Source organism: Monodon monoceros, unplaced genomic scaffold (genome assembly GCF_005190385.1).
Source record: "Monodon monoceros isolate NGI ecotype Baffin Bay Population unplaced genomic scaffold, NGI_Narwhal_1 Super_Scaffold_9, whole genome shotgun sequence".
Taxonomy (NCBI): Eukaryota; Metazoa; Chordata; class Mammalia; order Artiodactyla; family Monodontidae; genus Monodon; species Monodon monoceros.
The window spans coordinates 18212864-18232976 of NW_021703786.1; the positions used below are offsets into that span (position 1 = coordinate 18212864).

Here is a 20113-nt window from a genome sequence, read left to right on the forward strand (position 1 = left end):
CCTGTCGGCCTAAGGCTTAACTACAAACATATTTTCAACCATGATGGGTACCAAGGAGCAGGCAGTTCTGAGCAGGATCAAGAAGGGCCCTTAGCTCAGAAGTCCGGGGGAGAGAGAGTGCCAATTCTCCCCCATTTTGCTCTCTCCCACAGTACTGAAGCTGTGAGTTCCCTGAAGCAGCACCAGCCCCCTTTTCCCCAGAAAAGCTGCAAACCTTTTCCCTGGTTAGGAAACCAACCCTGGGTTTCCCCAGCTGGGTAGATGATGGTCTTGGCAAAAGGTCAGTTCTAGTCTGGCCTGCATTATCATTAGGCAGAGTGAAAAACTGCTTGGTGGGGACCCTGGGCCCTATTAATCCAGTCAGAGAAGCCACCAACCCAGAAAGGTGCTGAAGAGCTCACTGCCTGGGATAGCGTGGGATCATCCGGAATAGTCCCAACAGCTATTGAACAAAATATTTCCCCTGACACTTCAATAGCTGTTTCCACAGAAACAGGTGGCTTTCGTATCTGAGATTCAAATAGAATGAACTGGTATATAAATCACATGTATTTATATACTAGAACTGACAGATTGCCAATTTATTTTAGAATTTGAGAGAAAATGTGTTTTAGCAGTTTAAGTTCCTTCCACTGAGGATTGATAAGACTTCTAGAGAGGAAGAAGAGTGACAGTAGAGAACCTTACTGGACCTTCATAAGATTCTTTTTAAAATTGATTAGATTATTTTCATAGGTGACACGTAAGATACAAATTGCAAATAACACACAAAGAAATATAGTGAAAAGAAGTTTTCTTTCTATTCCTGCCTGCAGCAAACTAATTTCTGGCCAAGGAGACAACAGTTGTTATATTTTCTTGTGGAATCTTCTATAGAAAGTCTCTGCACACCATATATATATATATATATATATATATAAAAGCACTTTGCTTTCTGTCAGTTACTAATATATCTTGGTGATTGCTCCATATCAGTGCATGCAGAGCTGCCTTGTTTTCCAATGTAGGGATGAATTGATACTATACTTATTTAACCAGTTCTCTATCAATGGACATATACACATTACAATTTAAACCTCACTTGGTGGGGGAGGGGTCCTGAAGAGGAGTTTTAGTGGTTGATTTGTTTTTGTGGTTGCATGCTTGCTAAAAGGAATCAAGTCCATGCCATCTGATTTTCCCATCAGGAAAGTATTTCTAGTCTTCAAAAAGGAATGTCCGTACTTGTGGAGTCTCTGACTCATTTGATGCCTCTTTAACAGAGAAGAATTTCGCAGAAAGAGCCCTACCCTCCCTGTTTGCCTATGACCAAGAGAAGTATTTGCACCAGACAAAGTTTCTCTCCTGTTCCTCTTCTTACTAAATGCCAGCTAAATCCAACAGGGGGCGTGCTGAGCCTTGGTGCACCAGCTTTATCAACACCGACACCCAGAACTGGAGCCAAACAATCCTTCCCAGAGGACTCCACTCCATTTCAGTGAAAATAAGCAGTTTCTCTTCATTTGGAATTATGTTCAGCATGCCATAGCTTGTATTCAGGGTTGATGCTTTGCATTTTCCATTGCTCACTCTATTTGCTGAAAGGCACAGTGTTCCACTGTGTGCTTTCAGCTGGTGAGGCAGGGTCTGTAAAAGGGACAGAGAGATGGAAACAAACAACCCTTTGGCCCAGAAAAAGAACACCAGGATGCAACCCTGTCAGCAGCTGGAATCTCACAGCTCTCTATCGTGTTCCTCTTTTCCATCCATTTGTTCAGCAAAGTGTGACTATTTACCAGGAGCCAGCTACTGGGCTGGGGACTTCAATAAAGCCCAGTCCCTCCTGTTGAGAAGCTCATAGCGTAGCATGAGGAGACAGATGCACAAAGAGTTTCTGATACAAAGTGGAAGGTGCTCTGGGAAGGTTCCCACTACTTCCTGGGAGAATAGGGAAGGGTTCACAGGGTACAGCCTTCCTCCCCACCCCACCCCCTACCCTTCCTGCAGTGACGTGAGGTGTGAAAGTACAGGCCAGGTGGGTGGGAGAGCAGCCAGGCATTCTCATCTCTTATCGAGGTTCTGCCTTAAATCTTACCAGCTTACATTGAGGGAGCCTCCTACAAGGTGTGAGGGGTGCAGCGTGCAGTATGTTCCATTCAGTTTTGGGTCGTGCTGGAAGACACCCTAGGGAGACAGTGTGTTTTGTTAACAATAAATGATTGGGATGAATGATGTGTTGTCACATCAGAGAAGCCATCCCGAATGGAAAACCAGTCTTCAGCAGCTGGCTTACAGCTGCCAAAGACAGCAGAGATGTTTTTCTCCCCAGATTTATAAGCACTATTCTTGCTTCTCTGACATATAGGAAAAGTGCCTATAATATTTATATATTTCTCTTCCTCAAAAATCCCTTCCTTTCTTCTCCTTCAAACATTAATATATAGGGTAGCTTTCCTGAACCAGAAAGCAATGAGAATTATTTATTAAGTGCTAATTTATGCATAGCGTGGTGCTTGAAAACATTCAAAGAACACAGGGAATTTGCTGCAGGGTGAGAATTTTCGTCTCAGGGAAGCAGTGAGTCTGGCTGATAAACAGAAAAGTCACGAAAATAAGGGAATGGAAATGCCATCAAATCTCTTTTCCTCCTCTACCTTCAGCATGCACTGGTCTCTTATCCTAAAAATCAAAAACAAACATAAACAAACCAAAACTACAGTCTTAATTGGTTTTACCTTCCTGCCTTCCCAAGGCTGGGTCCATCCATTTTCTCCTGTTCAGATTCATTGTTTTCTAGAACTGCTGCTACATATCCCTTACTCTCAATTCAGTCCTTAAATTTCTGCAGTTAAGCCAAAAAGGTGGCTTCCTTTCTACTAAAAGAGCACTTAAAAATCACGAATAAACTCCATATTCTACCAATTATCTCTCCTTTTCTAATGTGACTTGAACTCTCCCCAGGATTTAGCACTGCTGACCAGTTTGCCCTTGAGACTCTCCCTCTTGGCCTTTGTGAGGTTGTATTATTTTTATTTACAGTCTTTCTCGTTCCGCTTGCTAACATTTTTCTTTCTTTCTTTCATAGTCTTAAAAAAACTCAGCTTTTGAAACCGCTCAAAAAATAAAAATAAAAACGACAACTACTAGCTTTATTGACATATAGCTCACATACCATACAATTCACCTATGTAAAGTGTACAGTTCAATGGTTTTTAGTACGAAGAGGTGGCAATCATAATCGATTTTAGAACAGTTTCATAACCCCCCAAATAAACAACCTGTCAAATAAAGAACAAATCCAGGGTTAGTAAAGAGAGACTTTATTAGAAAGGATTATTGCAGGGGAAGAAAGGGACTATGGCAGTCAGGGGAGGGGGTCTAATGTAATAAAGAGAATGCTGTGACCATAAGATCTGCAGGTGTCTCAAGGGGTAGGCAAAAAGGGGTTTTCTTTTATAGAGAGGAGTAAACAAGGCTAGAAAGAACGAGGATCAGGGAATGGGATGAAAGGGTGGCATGATGAGAGAGCAGAGCAGAGAACGCTTTTCCCTGAAGCCAGCCTATCCTCAGGATGGGTTGTGTGTTGGCTCAGGCTAAGAGTGGGCCAAAGGTCAGGGGCCTGGAAGGAGATAAGTTTAAGCAAAGTTTTGATAATAAGCATTTTGTTCCAAGTGATCCGTGGGGACAAGCAGTGTGTATCAGTACACAATGGCTGCATAAAATCCTATTGTATAGTTATGCTACATGTCTGTATGGACAGTTGGATTGTTTCCTTTTTTTTTTTTTTTTTTGGCTCTTATGAAAAATTCTATGAACATTCATGCTATTTTCTTTTCTATTTTTATTCATAATGCTATTTTCTTTTCTATTTTTATTCATAATGCTATTTTCTTTCTTTTAAATTTTATTTATTTTTTTGGCTGCGTTGGGTCTTCGTTGTGCAGTCTTTCTCTAGTTGCAGCGAGTATGGACTACTCTTCGTTGCGGTGCACGGGCTTCTCATTGCAGTGGCTTCTCTTGCTGCAGAGCATGGGCTGTAGGCATGTGGGCTTCAGTAGTTGTGGCATGAGGGCTCAGTAGTTGTGGCTCACGGGCTTAGTCGCTCCGCGACATATGCGATCTTCCCGGACCAGGGATCAAACCGTGTCCCCTGCATTGGCAGGTGGATTCTTTTTTTTTTATGTTTTTAAATTTTACTTATTTATTTTTGGCTTTGTTGGGTCTTCATTGCTGCGTGTGGGCCCTCTCTAGTTGCAGAGAGTGGGGGCTACTCTTTGTTGCGGTATGCAGGCTTCTCATTGTCGTGGCGTCTCTTGTTGCAGAGCATGGCCTCTAGGTGCGCGGGCTTCAGTAGTTGTGGCTCACGGGCTTTAGAGCGCAGGCTCAGTAGTTGTAGTGCATAGGCTTAGCTGCTCCGCGGCATGTAGGATCTTCCCGGACCAGGGCTCGAACCCGTGTCGCCTGCATTGACAGGCAGATTCCTAACCACTGCGCCACCAGCGAAGTCCATGTCATTTCCATTTCTTTGTCTCTAATCTCTTTCCTCCAATTCACCCGGCATGCACAGCGCTGCCTATTAATCTCCCTAAAAAGTTACTTTGATTGTTTCTTCCCTCTGCAAAAAAAAAAAAGCCTTATGGGGAATTCCCTGGCAGTCCAGTGGCTAGGAGTTGGACCTTTCACTGCTGGGCCCAGGTTCAATCCCTGGCCGGGAACTAAGAACCCGCAAGCCCTGTGGCATGGCAAAAAACCAATCACCTTCTATGGCTCCACTCAGTATAGTGGAGATTTATTCGTTTTTGGCTGCCAGATTTTGTACGATTTAATACAAGTGGATTATTATTGTTAATTCGTTCTATTCCTTTACATTAACTTCCTGCTATTCCAGTTTGCCTGATAGGCCCTATTCCAAAGACATGCCATGAGCAACATCCCCTTAGACATCTCTTGCATTAGTATTTCTTTCTGTGTCTGTTTGCTCTCTTCAACTAAATTCTTATAGGCTTGGACTTTTCTGAAATCTATGCAGCACCTAGCACATTTTGATATATTCAGAAGGCACTCAGTTTAGAATTATGGCTTGAAATCAGTGAATTATGGAATGTTGGCTCAGTAAGGGATCTCAGTAGTACAATGTTCTTTCAGGATCATGAATTACCTTAGGGATCATCTGATTAAATGTTTTTCAGATGAGGAAACTAAGGCCTGAAGGGGTGGGATACATAAATGGAAACTTGCTTCAATGTGAATCATTTTAGAAAATGAATTAGTAGTGTTTAAATTATGGAATAGTATACAATTTTGAAAAGAAATTCAACTTTATTATTTCCTGCTGTGTATAATTACTCTGATCGCAGAAGTTTTCCTAGTAGAGTTTATGCTTAACCCTTCTGTGATAAACAAATAGATGGAATTTGAAATTAGAACTATCTATTTGCATAACAGCAATACTTAGCACAAATCCTTCTAAAAAAGGTTTTTTTAAAAAATTTTTATTTTATATTGGAGTATCACTGATTGACAATGTTGTGTTAGTTTCAAGTGTACAGCGAAGTGATTCAGTTATACAAATATTTACATGTATCTATTCTTTTTCAAATTCTTTTTCCATTTAGGTTATTACACAATATTGAGCAGAGTTCCCTGTGCTATACAGTAGGTCCTTGTTGGTTATCTATTTTAAATATAGCAGTATGTACATGTCAATCTCAAACTCCCAAGCTATCCCTCCCCCCACCCTTCCACCCGGTAACCATGAATTTGTTCTCTAAGTCTGTTTCTGTTTTGTAAATAAGTTCATTTGTATCATTTTTTTTTAGATTCCGCATGTAAGTGATATCATATATTTGTCTTTCTCTCTCTGACTTACTTCGCTTAGTGTGATCATCTCCATGTCCATCCATGTTGTTGCAAATGGCATTATTTCATTCTTTTTACTGGCTGAGTAATATTCCACTGTATATATGTACCACATCTCATTTATCCATCGTCTGTTGATGGACATTTAGGCTGCTTCCATGTCCTGGCTATTGTAAACAGTGCTGAGATGAACACCGAGGTGCATGTATCCTTTCGAACCATGTTTTTTTTCCAGATATATGCCCAGGAGTGGGATTGCTGGATTATATAGATCTATTTTTAGTTTTTTAAGGAACCTCCATATTGTTCTCCATAGTGGCTGTACCAATTTACATTCCCACCAACAGTTTAGGAGGGTTGCCTTTTCTTCACACTCTCTCCAGCATTTATTGTTTGTAGACTTTTTTTATTTTATGTTATTTTTTATTTTTTTGCAGTACGCAGGCCTCTCACTGCTGTGGCCTCTCCCATTGCGGAGCACAGGCTCCGGATGCGCAGGCTCAGCGGCCATGGCTCACGGGCCCAGCCGCTCCGTGGCATGTGGGATCTTCCCGGACCAGGGCACGAACCCGTGTCCCCTGCATCGGCAGGCAGACTCTCAACCACTGCGCCACCAGGGAAGCCCGTTTGTAGACTTTTTGATGATGGCCATTCTGACTGGTGCGAGGTGATACCTCATTGTAGTTTTGATTTGCATTTCTCTAATAATTAACATTGTTGACCATCTTTTCATGTGCCTCTTGGCCATCTGTATGTCTTCTTTGGAGAAATGTCTATTTAGGTCTTCTGCCCAGGTTTAATTTTTTTAATGCGCCCAGTGTCACCTATAGGCAGAACTGATGGTAATAATGAGTTTCTCCTAAATAACTTGGAAATATAGCTATCCTTTGAGAGTTTAACAAATTTAATTAATACATAGTATGAGTATCTCCTAGACACTGGAGATAATGACTTGCTCGAGTTCAATCTGAGCTACCAGCAAGTTAAAGAAAATAAGCCTTGGGCTTCCCTGGTGGCGCAGTGGTTGAGAGTCCGCCTGCCGATGCAGGGGACACGGGTTCGTGCCCCGGTCCGGGAAGATCCCACATGCCGCAGAGCGGCTGGGCCCGTGAGCCATGGCCGCTGAGCCTGCGCATCCGGAGCCTGTGCCCCGCAACGGGAGGGGCCACAACAGTGAGAGGCCCACGTACCGCAAAAAATAAAAAATAAAAAAAAATAAGCCTCCCTGACCATGATAACAGCAAAACTTTATTCCAGTTCAAACTGAATTATAATAAACAGTCCACTTATCCAAAAAAGAGGAGGGCTCTTGTCAATTTAATAATTGGTTAATTGAATGTATAATCTGATTAGAATAGATTGTACATAATCTATTAGACTAGAAGAAATCCATTTTACACTACACATCTGATGAACAGAATATTTATTCACATCTGTCTCCAAATTGGTGTGATTTCAAGCAAATGACTTTCCTTCTCTTAGCTTTTCACCTCTCTCTTAGTTCTTAGTTTTTTCATCTACAAATGAAAAAAATAGGAGTATCTATTAGGATACCATATAGGATATCTGTATAGGAGTTCTAAGATTCCTTCCAGTTCTGATATTCTATGACTCTATGATTCTAATCTCTGATAACTCAGAAAGCCCTTTGGGATCTTATAGTGCTTTAGAAAAAGTTCATTTTGAACATCATTAATTCAAGCAAACATTTAGCGACTAGTTACCAAGTACCTGTAAATTGCTAGTTCTAGTGCTACGAGTTGGGGACTCAAAGATGGAAAGACATGGTCTTCGCCATCAGGAGCTTATAGTGTAACATGGGAGCTAGATATGTAGCTCAACAATTACAATTTAGTGGGATAACTGCCATAAAAGGCAACATATACAAGGAGCAATGGAAGCTTAATTTCATATTAAGCTCCCATTGATATCACCTCGCACCAGTCAGGGGAAAGAGTGATTACGTTTGCATCAGGGACACAGGAGACATTTCAGAGGAGTTGAACTGTGGCTTGAAGAATGAATAGGCATTTGCTGAGCAGAAAAAGGGAGCTGGGAGTTGGGATTCTAAGCAGAGGAAAGATCTTGGTAAAGACATGAGGACGTCTGAGCCTATGGAAAATAGCTTATTGAGGCTGGAGCATGAGGTATTTGGAGGCAGAGAGGCTAAAGGTGAGGCTGAACGGGAAATGTTGTCCAATCACAGAGCATCCTGAAATCATGCTAAGAGGTCTGGACTTTATCCTCAAGGTTATAAGGCACAATTTAAGGACTTTAACCTAAAGAGGGAGAGGAACTGATTTTCATTTTAGGAAGAAAATTGATTTGAGGAAATGTAAATGATAGTTTGGAAGAGGCTGAGACTAGAAGCAGGGAGATCCGTCAGGAGGCTACTGCAATAGTCCCAATAAGAGAAGATGATCATTTGAACTAAAGCAGCGCAATGTTCATAGAGGGAAGAGGTCTGATGGGAGAACTCTATAGGAGGGAAAATCAATAGGGCTTGGTGACTGATTACATGTAAAGAACGAAGGAAAGGGAGAAGTCTAAAACATTACAATTTTCATTATTTAGGAGTACAGACGTAGAAACTATAGAAGAGTGGATTATATATGTATTAAGCCTGCGCTATTCTGTGGAAATTTATTTTTTTATTGAGGTATAGTTGATGTACAATATTATATAAGTTTCAGGTGTACTACATAGTGATCCACAATTTTTTTTCTTTTTTTTTTTTTTTTTGTTACGCGGGCCTCTCACTGTTGTGGCCTCTCCCGTTGCGGAGCACAGGCTCCAGACGCGCAGGCTCAGTGGCCATGGCTCACGGGCCCAGCCGCTCCGCGGCATGTGGGATCTTCCCGGACCGGGGCACAAACCCGTGTCCCCTGCATCGGCAGGCAGACTCTCAACCACTGCGCAACCAGGGAAGGGAAGCCCTCCTCTGTAAAGGTTTCAAAGCATACTTAGTGATACCTTTATCAGTGCATCCATAGGACTATCTATATATTACTAATAAAATCCGTATTGTATTATAGATTATGAGCTCCTTCAGGTTAGGGCCTTGTCCAATTTCCTATATCTAGGCCTGGGTCATATCAAGCACAAAACCTTGTATTGAATGAAAGAATAGAAGAGAGGCATATAGAAGTTGACTGAAAAGCTCCTTCACTTCACTTACTTCACAGATTTTACTCAAATGCAGTGTTGTTAATAGCTATTCATATTGCCAGAAAATTTTAAGGGCCCAAAGTATATTTTTTTCAACAGGAATAATTGTTCACTTGTATTCAGAATCTCTAAAAGTCTAAGCAAAAAGAAACTTGTAATGGAAATACAGCTCTAGGCAATATCCAACTGAAGGTTCCCTCTTGGATAACTTTCTGCTTCCCCTAAAAAAAATTTCTCCTCTGAAGATGACTCCCTTATACATCCTCCCTACAAGTTTCCTGCAGGCTTCCTTCCCCACCATTCTCCCTCCTTGAAAATACCACAAAAGCCTGGTAAGCTGCTTTTATAAAACAAAAACAACTGAAGTGTAAAGCATAGCGATCTCCAGCCTTAAATAAGTACGTGATTGCAAATAACCTGCACCAGTTTGTCACAAGTTAAGAAATTCCACAGTATGGAGGTTCCTTAAAAAACTAAACATAGAACTACCATACGACCCAGCAATCCCACTACTGGGCATATACCCTGAGAAAACCATAATTCAAAAACAGTCATGCACCACAATGTTCATTGCAGTGCTATTTACAATAGCCAGGACATGGAAGCAACCCGTGTCCATCGACAGATGAATGGACAAAGAAGACGTGGCACATATATACAATGGAATATTACTCAGCCATAAAAAGAAACGAAATTGAGTTATTTGTAGTGAGGTGGATGGAACTAGAGACTGTCATACAGAGTGAAGTAAGTCAGAGAGAGAAAAATAAATACCATATGCTAACACTTATATGTGAAATCTAAAAAAAAAAAAGGTTCTGAAGAACCTAGGGGCAGGACAGGAATAAAGACACAGACGTAGAGAATGGACTTGAGGACATGGAGAGGGGGAAGGGTAAACTGGGACTAAGTGAGAGAGTGGCATGGACATATATACACTACCAAACGTAAAATAGATAGCTAGTGGGAAGCAGCCACATAGCACAGGGAGACCAGCTTGGTGCTTTGTGACCACCTAGCAGGGTGGGATAGGGAGGGTGGGAGGGAGACGCAAGAGGGAGGGTATATGGGGATATATGTATGCATATAGCTGATTCACTTTGTTGTACAGCAGAAACTAACACACCATTGTAAAGCAATTATACTCCAATAAAGATGTTAAAAAAATATAAATAAATAAATAAATGAATAGAAAAGAAATTCCCAGTTTTGCTTTCTTTCTTTCAAAAATATTAAGTGTAGGGGCTTACTGGTGGGGCAGTGGTTAAGACTCCGCCTGCCAATGCAGGGGACACAGGTTCGAGCCCTGGTCCAGGAAGATCCCACATGCCATGGAGCAACTAAGCCCCACGCCATGGAGCAACTAAGCCCGTGTGCCACAACTACTGAGCCTGCACTCTAGAGCCCACAAGCCACAACTACTGAACCAGCGTGCCACAACTACTGAAGCCCGTGTGCCTAGAGCCCGTGCTCTGCAACAGGAGAAGCCACCGCAATGAAGCCCACGCACCCTAAGGAACAGTAGCCCCCGCTCACCTCAACTAGAGAAAGCCCACGCGCAGCAACGAAGACCCAACGCAGCCAAAAGTAAATAAATAAATAAATTTATTTATTTTTTAAAATTTCATTTATAAAAAAATATATTAAGTGTATATCGAATGCCATGCACCAAGATAAGCAGTGAGAATACAAAAGTTCAAGGTGGATCTATCCCTTGACCATTAAATCAACCAGATTCAATGAACCTACTGGAATTTTCCCATGTATTTCTTTACTACAGATCTCACCTCCTATCTCCAAGTCACTAGAAACTCAATACAGAAGCATTTGCTAGATTCTCCACTTCAGAAATCTTGAGCTAGTTTCTTGTTTACCTGGGCAAATACTTCAGGTCTAATGTCACAGAGAGGTGTCTCTGCTCTCTGACACTCAATCCTTCCCAACTCCAGTTTTCTCAATTTGATTTCTTTAAGAAGCCTCTTTCCATGGCATTCGTTTTTTGTTTTTTTTTTTGACTCGTGAATTTGTTTTTATTTTTATTGGGCTATAGGGGATGGGTTGGGAAATACCTCTGTAATTTATGCCCTACTAGGGAAATGTCCATTCTGATTTTCCTGGGATAGCTTTCGGAGCTTTTTCTTTTTCTTGGAGCTGCTACTCTTCCTGGCAGCAGCCTCTTCAGGTCCATTGCTGAGAGGCTCCTCCTTGGAAGAGAATTTCCTCTTTTTCTTGGGGACCCTCTTGTTTCCTGACTCTTCAGGGTCACTATCCGGTTCCTCTTTGGGGAAAGATTTCTTCCTCTTGGTAAGACTTCCACTGCCAGCTGTCTCTTCAAGATCACTACTAACCAGCTCCTCCTTGGAAAAAGATTTCTTTTTTTGGGGTTTGGAGGAGACAAATGGGTCTTCCATTCCATTCTCCGGAGAAGCCTCCTGGGGCTTTTGCTTTTTCTTCTTTTTGGGTCTTTCACTTGTCTCCTCACATTCCTCCGGGGTCCTACTGCTGTTTTCTGAAGACGCCAGGGCAATCGCAGCCAGCCTTTTCTTTTCCTTCTTCAAGCGTTTCTTCTCCTGTTTCTCCAGCTTCCTAGTAATCTCAGCAGGTGCTTCCTCTGCCTGAACCATTGCCGCCTTCTTGACATCCAGGTTCTTTCGTGGAATCTCTCCAGTCTCATAGAAGGACAGCCGCTCCTCAACTTGTTCTCGAAGCTTCTCCCCAAATACACTGGTAGGTACCTCTGAGAAGCAATCAATTCGTGAGGCAATACTGCATTTTTTTGCCAGGTATCGGGAGATGCAGGCTTTGTTCTTGGCAGCTGCTCGGCCAGTGAAGGTAGAGTAGAAAATGAGTCCATATTTTGGGGTGTTGTCTTCAGGGCTCTGGAAAGTTGGTCCCTGTGCAGGGCCCAGGGAATCACTCAGACACCAGGACTGGCCATCCATGGCATTCTTAACTCCCACAAGTTAAGAGGCTTTTTGCCTCGTGTGGGTCACAAGAGTCTTAAGGGTTGCATAAAATGTCACATGCCTTAGTCTCATTCATATCCCCTTGTGGATGTAATCATTACCAGAGCTAAAGGAAGCTGACATTGCCTGAGCTTCAAAGGGAGCCTCAAGATCTATTATGAATAGATTTTTACGTAAAGACTTTTATTTGAAACATTGACAGGCTTTGCAAGTAAAAGCACAGTGTTATGTTGAGGAACTCAGAGTGAAACTGCAAAAGTAATTACATGTTTCTGTGGAGACAAACTGCTAATCAGTATTTCAAGAACAATGGTCAAAGTCATGCCAGGTCACCTAAAGGTTGTGCAGGAGAAATCTCTCATCCAACACTCAAATCAGATCTTTGGTAGAATAATTAAAGAATTAGAGTTCATTTTTATATAAAAGGGAAAAACAAAAAAATTATTTGACTGGACACATACAATCATTACACTGCACTGCTGTCACCTCAATGAATGCAGACAAGCAGAATTAACTTTTATTTATTTATTTTTATTTTTAATTTTAAAAATAAATTTATTTTATTTATTTATTTTTGGCTGTGTTGGGTCTTCGTTGCTGCGTGTGGGCTTTCTCTAGTTGCAGCAAATGGGGGCTACTCTTTGTTGCAGTGCGTGGGCTTCTCATTGCTGTGGCTTCTCTTGCTGTGGAGCACAGACTCTAGGCACGCGGGCTTCAGTAGTTGTGGCTCGCAGGCTCTAGAGCACAGGCTCAGTAGCTGTGGCACATGGGCTTCATTGCTCCTCGGCATGTGGGATCTTCCCGGACCAGGGGTCGAACTCATGTCTCCTGCATTGGCAGGCGGATTCTTAACCACTGCGCCACCAGGGAAGCCCAGAATTAACTTTTAAATCAAAATTTTAGCTGCTAACTGCTTGCAGTATTATGCAGAGCAAAATTTCCTTCCCCAGATTGGTAAGGGAAGTGTACTGGGTTTAATAGTACCCCCCCAAATTTATGTCCACCTGGAATAGGTGAATATGTCCTTATTTGGAAACAGTATATTTGCAGATATGGGCAAGTTAAGATGAAGTCATACTGGATTAAGGTGGGCACTGATCCAATGACTGGTGTCCTTAACAGAAGAGGGAAATGTGGATGCAGATACAGACACACAGAAGGAAAAATGCCATGTGAAGTTGAAGGCGGCCATTGGAGTGATGTATCCCTAAGCCAAAGAATGCCAAGAATTTTGCACAACCACCAGAAGCTAGGTAGAGGGAATGAAGGATTCTTCCCTAGAGCCTTTAGAAATATCATGGCCCTGTGGACACCTTGATTTCAGACTGCTGTCCTCCAGAACTATGAGAGAATAAATTTCTGTTGTTTTAGGCTACTCGGTTTGTGGTAATGCATATGGCCATTCTAGGAAATTAATACAGGAAGCATATGGCAGAAAAAGACATGAGCAAATATGTTTTTCAAAACACTTGGTTTAATTTAACACTCCCATCTAGGAATCTAAGTTGGATGAGCAAACATGAGGTGACCTTTCACTGGTGGAAATTTAGACAATTGCTGTGCATTCATTCAAACTGGAAAAGGAAGGAAGAAAAAGGAGGAAAAAACCATTTGTTTTAGTCATGTCACTACAGTGACAATTCTTGTAACTTTTTGAGACTCGGTTAGATCATTGCTTCTGTTCTCTCTTTTGTCTTGGTAGTAGAACTGATTTTTGTAACTATTGTTTAGACATTTTCACAGATGCTAAGAAATAGCTCAGTTTAGACACCCAGAATTGCATTAGAGGCTACGCCTCATATGGAATTTCTCACGTCTTCTAGGGCTGTGTAGTAACAACCTGTTTATACTGGATCTTGTTGGACATATGCCGTACTTGTTCAAATTACAGAATGGCATAAGCACAACTTATTTCTTCCCTAGAGAAGCATACAGGTAACTCTAGATAAAATCAACGTAAATGCCTGATTATTCTGTATCAAAATATTTTAGTCAGTTTTGGGCTAAGTTGATGTATTTGCTGGCTGTGATGAAGACAACATCTGAATTTAGTTTGATATTAGTACTATTTCTGTTCTATTAGCCTTTGCCTCCTCCTCTGAACAAACTTCTATTAATCCCTTAATACCCATCGCAAATGTCATGTCTCCTTAAAGCCTCCTGCAAGGCCAAACAGGATTAATAACTCTTTTCTCTGGGCTTACATAGACTTCTACTTCAATTGCTGCTATATCATGTATGTTATATCACAGTTAGTTGTTTGTCTGTCTCTCCTGATAGACTGTGAGCTCCTTGCTCCTCTTTGCGTTTCCAGTTTCTAACATTATGCCTGGTATAAAGTGTGCACTTAATAGATGTTTGCTGAAGGAATGATGGATTTTTGATGACTGAAAGCTATTTATTAAAGTACCCATCATTGGGGAATTCCCTGCTGGTCCAGCAGTAAAGACTTGGCACTTTCACTGCTGTGGATCTGGGTTTGATCCCTGATCGGGGAACTAAGATCCCGCATGCCACAGGATGAGCCCCCCCCCCACAAAAAAAAGTGCTCATCATTGAAGTTAGAGTATTTTCCTTATAGAAATGTTCCAGTGTAGAATAACTTTGGGAACTGTACATGGAATACAAGCATCAGCAGTATTAGTGTACTGAACTTGATGACTCTGTAAAAGTTTTCACACACAGTTTCTGATTCTAGCTTCTGCTTGGAAACTTTCCCTCATATCTCTGTTACAAGCATACAAGCATCTGTCATGAACTCTGTTCCTCACAGATAATGAAGTCCATAAAACAAAGGGGACAGAAAAAATGCAGGATGTGATCATATTCCTTTTTGTCTGATAGCTGTGTTCTTTTGTTGATAGTAGATTTCTATTAGGAGGTCCCCGTTTCTTTCAGGATCATCTACCCATTCACTATTCATTCAAGAAATGGTACTTACCATTGAATGAGTAGGCTCAATGCTAGGGGAGAAAAATCAGGTAGAAACTACTGTGTTTGGGGGAATCCCCTGGCAGTCCAGTGGTTAGGACTCTGCTTTTCTACTGCAGGGGGCACGGGTTCGATCCCTGGATGGGGAACTAAGATCCCGCATGCTGAAGGGCACGGCCAAAACAAAACAAAACCAAAAAAACTCTGTGCTCTGTAGTGACCTAAAGGGAAGCAAATCCCAAACGGAGGGGATATATGTATACATATGGCTGATTCACTTTGCTGTACAGCAGAAACTGACACAGCAGTGTAAAGCAACTATACTCCAATTTAAAAAAAAAAAAAGAACACACTGCCACAAGGACCTCACTACTGACCCTGTACAAACCTTCTAGGCCTCTGTACAAACCTCAGAAGACAGACTTAGGGCAGATTTATTTTTAAGCTTAATATCTATTCATACTTATTTAAAGTTTTATACTCTCTATACAAATTTTGTTCAAGAGAAAACTCAAGGGCTTCCCTGCGGCACAGTGCTTAGGAATCCGCCTGCCAATGCAGGGGACACGGGTTTGGGCCCTGGTCCGGGAAGATCCCACATGCCGCGGAGCAGCTAAGCCTGTGCACCACAATTACTGAGCCTGTGCTCTAGACGTCGCAAGCCACAACTTCTGAGCCCGCGTGCCTGGAGTCTGTGCTCTGCAGTGAGCCCATGCTCCACAACAAGAGAAGCCACTGCAATGAGAAGCCTGTGCACCGCAATGAAGAGTAGCCCCCACTCGCTGCAGCTAGAGAAAGCCCACGCGCAGCAACGAAGACCCAACGCAGCCCAAAATAAATACATAAATTTTTAAAAAAGAGAAAACTCAACACATAATGTTGACCAATTAGACATTCTTAGACAATTATTAGAAGAAAACATTCAACTGAAAGTGAAATTTTTACAAATTATAGAGTGGTTGCTTGATTTTTCACAATATAAGTAGTAGAAATTGTTCTCAGAGATATTTTAATATCCAACTTGTGTTAACTTAGCTTGTGTTAAAGTAAACAATGTTAGATAGAAAAAAAAAGGATGGCTTAAGCTTGGAGCCTGGGTAACTAGGAAAACAATGATGCCATTAGCAGGATTAAGGATCTCAGAGGAAGAGACGGTTTTTATTCAGTGAGAGCTCTAAGTCTTCAAAACTCGTGTCACCACCTCCCTGTAAATTCTTCTGATGTCCTCAGGTCCAATACTGAGCTACAGTGTTTCGTGTCTCAACAATAATAATGATGATGGCTAACAGTTTTTAAATGCAGACTGAGTGCCAAGCGTGTACTAAGTTCCTTTTCTTCCTTACAATAAACATATAAGGCAAGTACTATTATTAACTCTATTTTATAGAAGAGGAAACTAGGGCTTAGAGAGTCGTAAAGTGAGAGATATTCAATGACAGACCAAGATTTGAATTCAGGTTGGACTCAGAGACAGCACTCTTAGCAGAGTCAGAACAGTGCAATACTCGAGAGCACAAGAAATGGGGCCAAACTGGCTGAGTCTGAATCCTGCTCTGCTATTTATTAGCTGAGTGACTTTTGGCGGATTAGTGTACCTCGATTTCACCATAACATCTGTTAAATGAAGACAATAATAGTGTCTGCCTCCTAGTATTGTTGTGAGGATTAAATGAGTTCATATTTATAAAGCACTTAGAAAAGTGCCTGGCACATGGGAAGTATTAATTTCATCTCACCGTTCTCTCTCTCTCTCTCTCTCTCATAATTGTTGGAACTTTATTTCTCACTGAGCTGTGAGCTCCTCTAGGATAGGAAGAGTGTCTTGTTTCATTTTACTATCTCCAGCACCTAGCACCATGTCTCCGATATAGCAGACTGCCTCGGCAAACGTTTATTGCCTGAATGGCATTATTCAGGCAGCTTGAAATTCCATTTCTGAGCCTTGGAGGAATGAGGTGGATAGAAAAATAGGTGTGTCTTACACATAGACATTTAAGCCTGACAATAGGCAAGACTTCCAAGGAAGAGAGCATGGAGGGAAAAGAAATAGAACACTGGAGAAAGATTGATGGTGGGAAATGAAAGGAGACAGAAAAGGAGCTCCGAGAGAATATACTTTCAAGGAAGCCGTGAAAAAAGGGAATTCAAGGGCACTGATTTGAGTCCAGATGAAAGGCTGTCTTAAAGGTAAGAGTATGAAAATTTGTGGTTAGCGAGCAGCTGACCCTGAGGTTAAAAAAATAACTTTCTTTTAAGTCTCAAAGGAAGGAAATGAGTCATTGTGTAATAGTTTATAAAACTTGGCAGGCTTTCTAATGTGGGACCCTATCCGCCTTGCGGGGAAAGTTGAGAGAACTAGGGAGCAATTAAGCTCACAGGGAAAGGGAAGGCCTGGGGCTCTCCAAGGTGCTACTTCTCAACAAAATCGTAATGAAGTCGTTATATCTTCATTCACAATGTGAGATGAAAAATGCAAATTAAACGTCGGTATTTGCCCTTCATTGTTTCCTTTAGGCTGGTAAAGCAAGATTGATGATGTTTTTGCCAGGTAGACATATCTCCGTCATTACATTTGAATCTCAGTAGGGTTCCACCACCCACGAAGTATGAATAACCAGTTTTCTGAGTTTTCCTGATACGGTTCTGGTTATGACAAACAACTTGGGATCCCCACTCTTCCTTAAAAGAAGGGCAAGAAAAAGGAATCGACATCAATAGTTGAGAAAGGCGTTTTTATAAATAATAGGTAGACGTCACTTAACGCGTTTTTTAAAACTTATTCTTTTACAAATTTTGAAGAATAGAAAACTTTTAAGTGGTCAAACGGGCGCACAGGAATCCATCAAACAAGATTCGAAATTAACTTTCACAACACCTGGTCTAATAAGGTTCCTGACGAGGTCCGAACGCGGGTTGGAAAAGAATTTCCAGACACAAGGCAGAATGTAAGGAAGATAGAATTTATTAGAGGGAAGGGTCACTGCCAGAACAGCGGCCAACTTCCTAATAGCCTGGGAGAGTCAAGCCCGAACATGTGCTATTGATCAGTTTTTATAGCCAGAAAACAAAAGAAACGGTCCGAGGTGAAAATTCCCTTTACTGATTGGTCGAGGCACATCCACCTTCCTTCTTAGGGTGGGAGTGGGACAGGGCATATGCCTTTCATTACTTGGGACAGGTCCCGTTGCCCAGGTAGGCATCGCCCAGGTGGTCTCACAAATTTCGTAACCATCGCAACATGATGGGGAGGGCGATTAGGAGTCCAGTAGGGGGTGTAACGCTGACACTTTTTCAGGCAGGGTCGTTCTTTGTCCTTGAAGCACCATCGTCCTTGGAGCACCACAGTTTCTCCCACTGTTAACTGGAGAAAAATAGAACCTGGACAGTTGCTGGAAGGACCGAAGCAAATACCTTTTTAAAGAGGGGTTCTCTATTCTTAAATGAATGAGCCCCCTGATCAAGGCCCCTCTACAGGATCTAGCACCTTTAGCAAGTCGTTCTCCACTGTAGGGCTCAAATTTTCTTCCCTGCGTAATAAGGAAAAAGGGTGTGTGTGTGTGTGCGTGCGCGCGCGCGCAGAACAGATTGGGGCTGGAAGCCCTTTAAAGCTCCGCTCGAGCTCTCCAATCATTTCATAATAATTTCTCTCCTTCATGCTACTTCCCTCGAGGAGGAAAAAGTTGTGAATTAATTTCTTGGGTATGAAAATAAAGAAAGCAGGCAGCCTGGCCTCAAGGATACATATTAGTGAGAAAGGATTCTGAAGGGCTCAAGGACTTAAGGCCTAGAGAACCTGCACGGCCCGCCCCACACACCCGCCCTCCCGGGGCCGGCAGCCGAGGCTGCGGGAACAAGATGGCGTCAGCACGCAGGGTCTCGCCCACGCCCCCGCGACTCCGCAATGAGGCCTCCGGCCGAGTCCTCACCCCATTGGCCAACGGCAATGAGGTCATCGTGGGGGCGGAGGCCGGCGGCAGCGCGGGGGCGGGGCTTTGCGGACGCACGCACGTCGAGGTGCTGCTGCCGGGAGCTGAGGAGGCTGCGGCGTTGGTCTGCGGCGGTTGCTTTGGCGGCGGCCGGCCCGCGGCCGGAGGTGAGCTGGGGCTGTAGGTACAGCGCGGCAGGGAGCGGCCTCCGAGGGGCACAGCAAACCCTTCTAACGGCCCCCTCGGTTGTCAAAGGAATTAGCAGGGGCTTCAGGTCTCAGAGGAAATGGGGGTTCACCCCTCTTCGGGCACCCCTCCTCTGGGCAGAGAAACAGGAGGTTCACTCCCTTTTGGAGGCCCCGATCCCTTACCCCATCTAAGTGGAAGGTGGAGGAACTGAAGGTTATTGGGTAGGCTGAAGAATCGGGGGGCTTCTTAAAGGGGCTCCCCATTTGAGGATTATCCCCTTTTATTCCCCACTCCGGGAGGTAGGTGTGCCTGGGCTCAGAGAATTCCTCCTTCTCACTAGGTAGACAGGAAACGAGGCAGGTGAATTCGAACAGCTCGTTAGGAGGCGAGGACTGGATGACAGTCGTGAGGCAGGGCTCGGGAACACTTTATTTGGACTCCTCTTGCGCAGGATTACTGCTTCTTCATATTTTTTTTTGCGCCCCCCACGCGCCCGAAGTGCTGTGGCCTTTTTAGTTTTCTCTTTGGTTCCAGTGGGATAGAGATGTTCTAGGGAGACTTGTAATCATTAAAGAACAGAAACAGGCAGGCAACTCATTGGAGGCTGTCATTATCGGCAGCCTCTGAACTATGCTGATCTGGCATAATTTTATGCGTTTAGAGGTTGTGGAATCTATTCTTGTTGAGGATAATGTGGGATCTGTTAACAGCTGTTCTGGATGATTCAGGTGTAGGCAGTCTTAAAGTCAAGCTACATGATCTCTTGAGAAATTCTTGCTTATATCTGAATGCGTGGTTTTGCTGCCTTGAACGTCAAATGCACAAAGGTTTTGTCATTCAGATTTCTCAAAATGTCTCCCAGGCTTCCGGAAGAATAGCTCTTCCTTTGATGCCAGTTTCACCTATCATTAGGGATGCCCTCATTTTGTTGAGTTTAGATTCTGTACAGCCTGTGCCTTACAATAGCTGATTGAGAATAAATAATTGCAGTTTCAGGACCACTGATAGCGCCAATTGTCTTTCCTACCCGGTAACGGTAAGACCGACTGAAAAGGAAATCTTTATTGGCTTATTCATGCGAAGCTTTAACAGATG

The 20113-nt window shown here is 42.7% G+C and overlaps 1 protein-coding gene and 1 pseudogene across 4 annotated transcripts in view; one reads left to right on the plus strand and one right to left on the minus strand.

The window, feature by feature from the left end:
- Window positions 1-11084: 11084 nt before the first annotated feature.
- LOC114888978 lies at window positions 11085-11758 on the minus strand (annotated as a pseudogene).
- The window catches only part of ATP6V0A1 (ATPase H+ transporting V0 subunit a1), a 61473-nt gene continuing 53011 nt past the window's right edge, over window positions 11652-20113 (plus strand). For 3 of the 4 annotated variants that reach the window (XM_029212529.1, XM_029212532.1, XM_029212531.1), the window contains exon 1: window positions 18892-18996. The gene's annotated coding sequence lies outside the window, so the exon portion shown is untranslated. Of the gene's footprint in view, window positions 11734-18891; window positions 18997-20113 lie in introns of those variants that run through there. The other variant, XM_029212530.1, reaches the window with a different exon arrangement.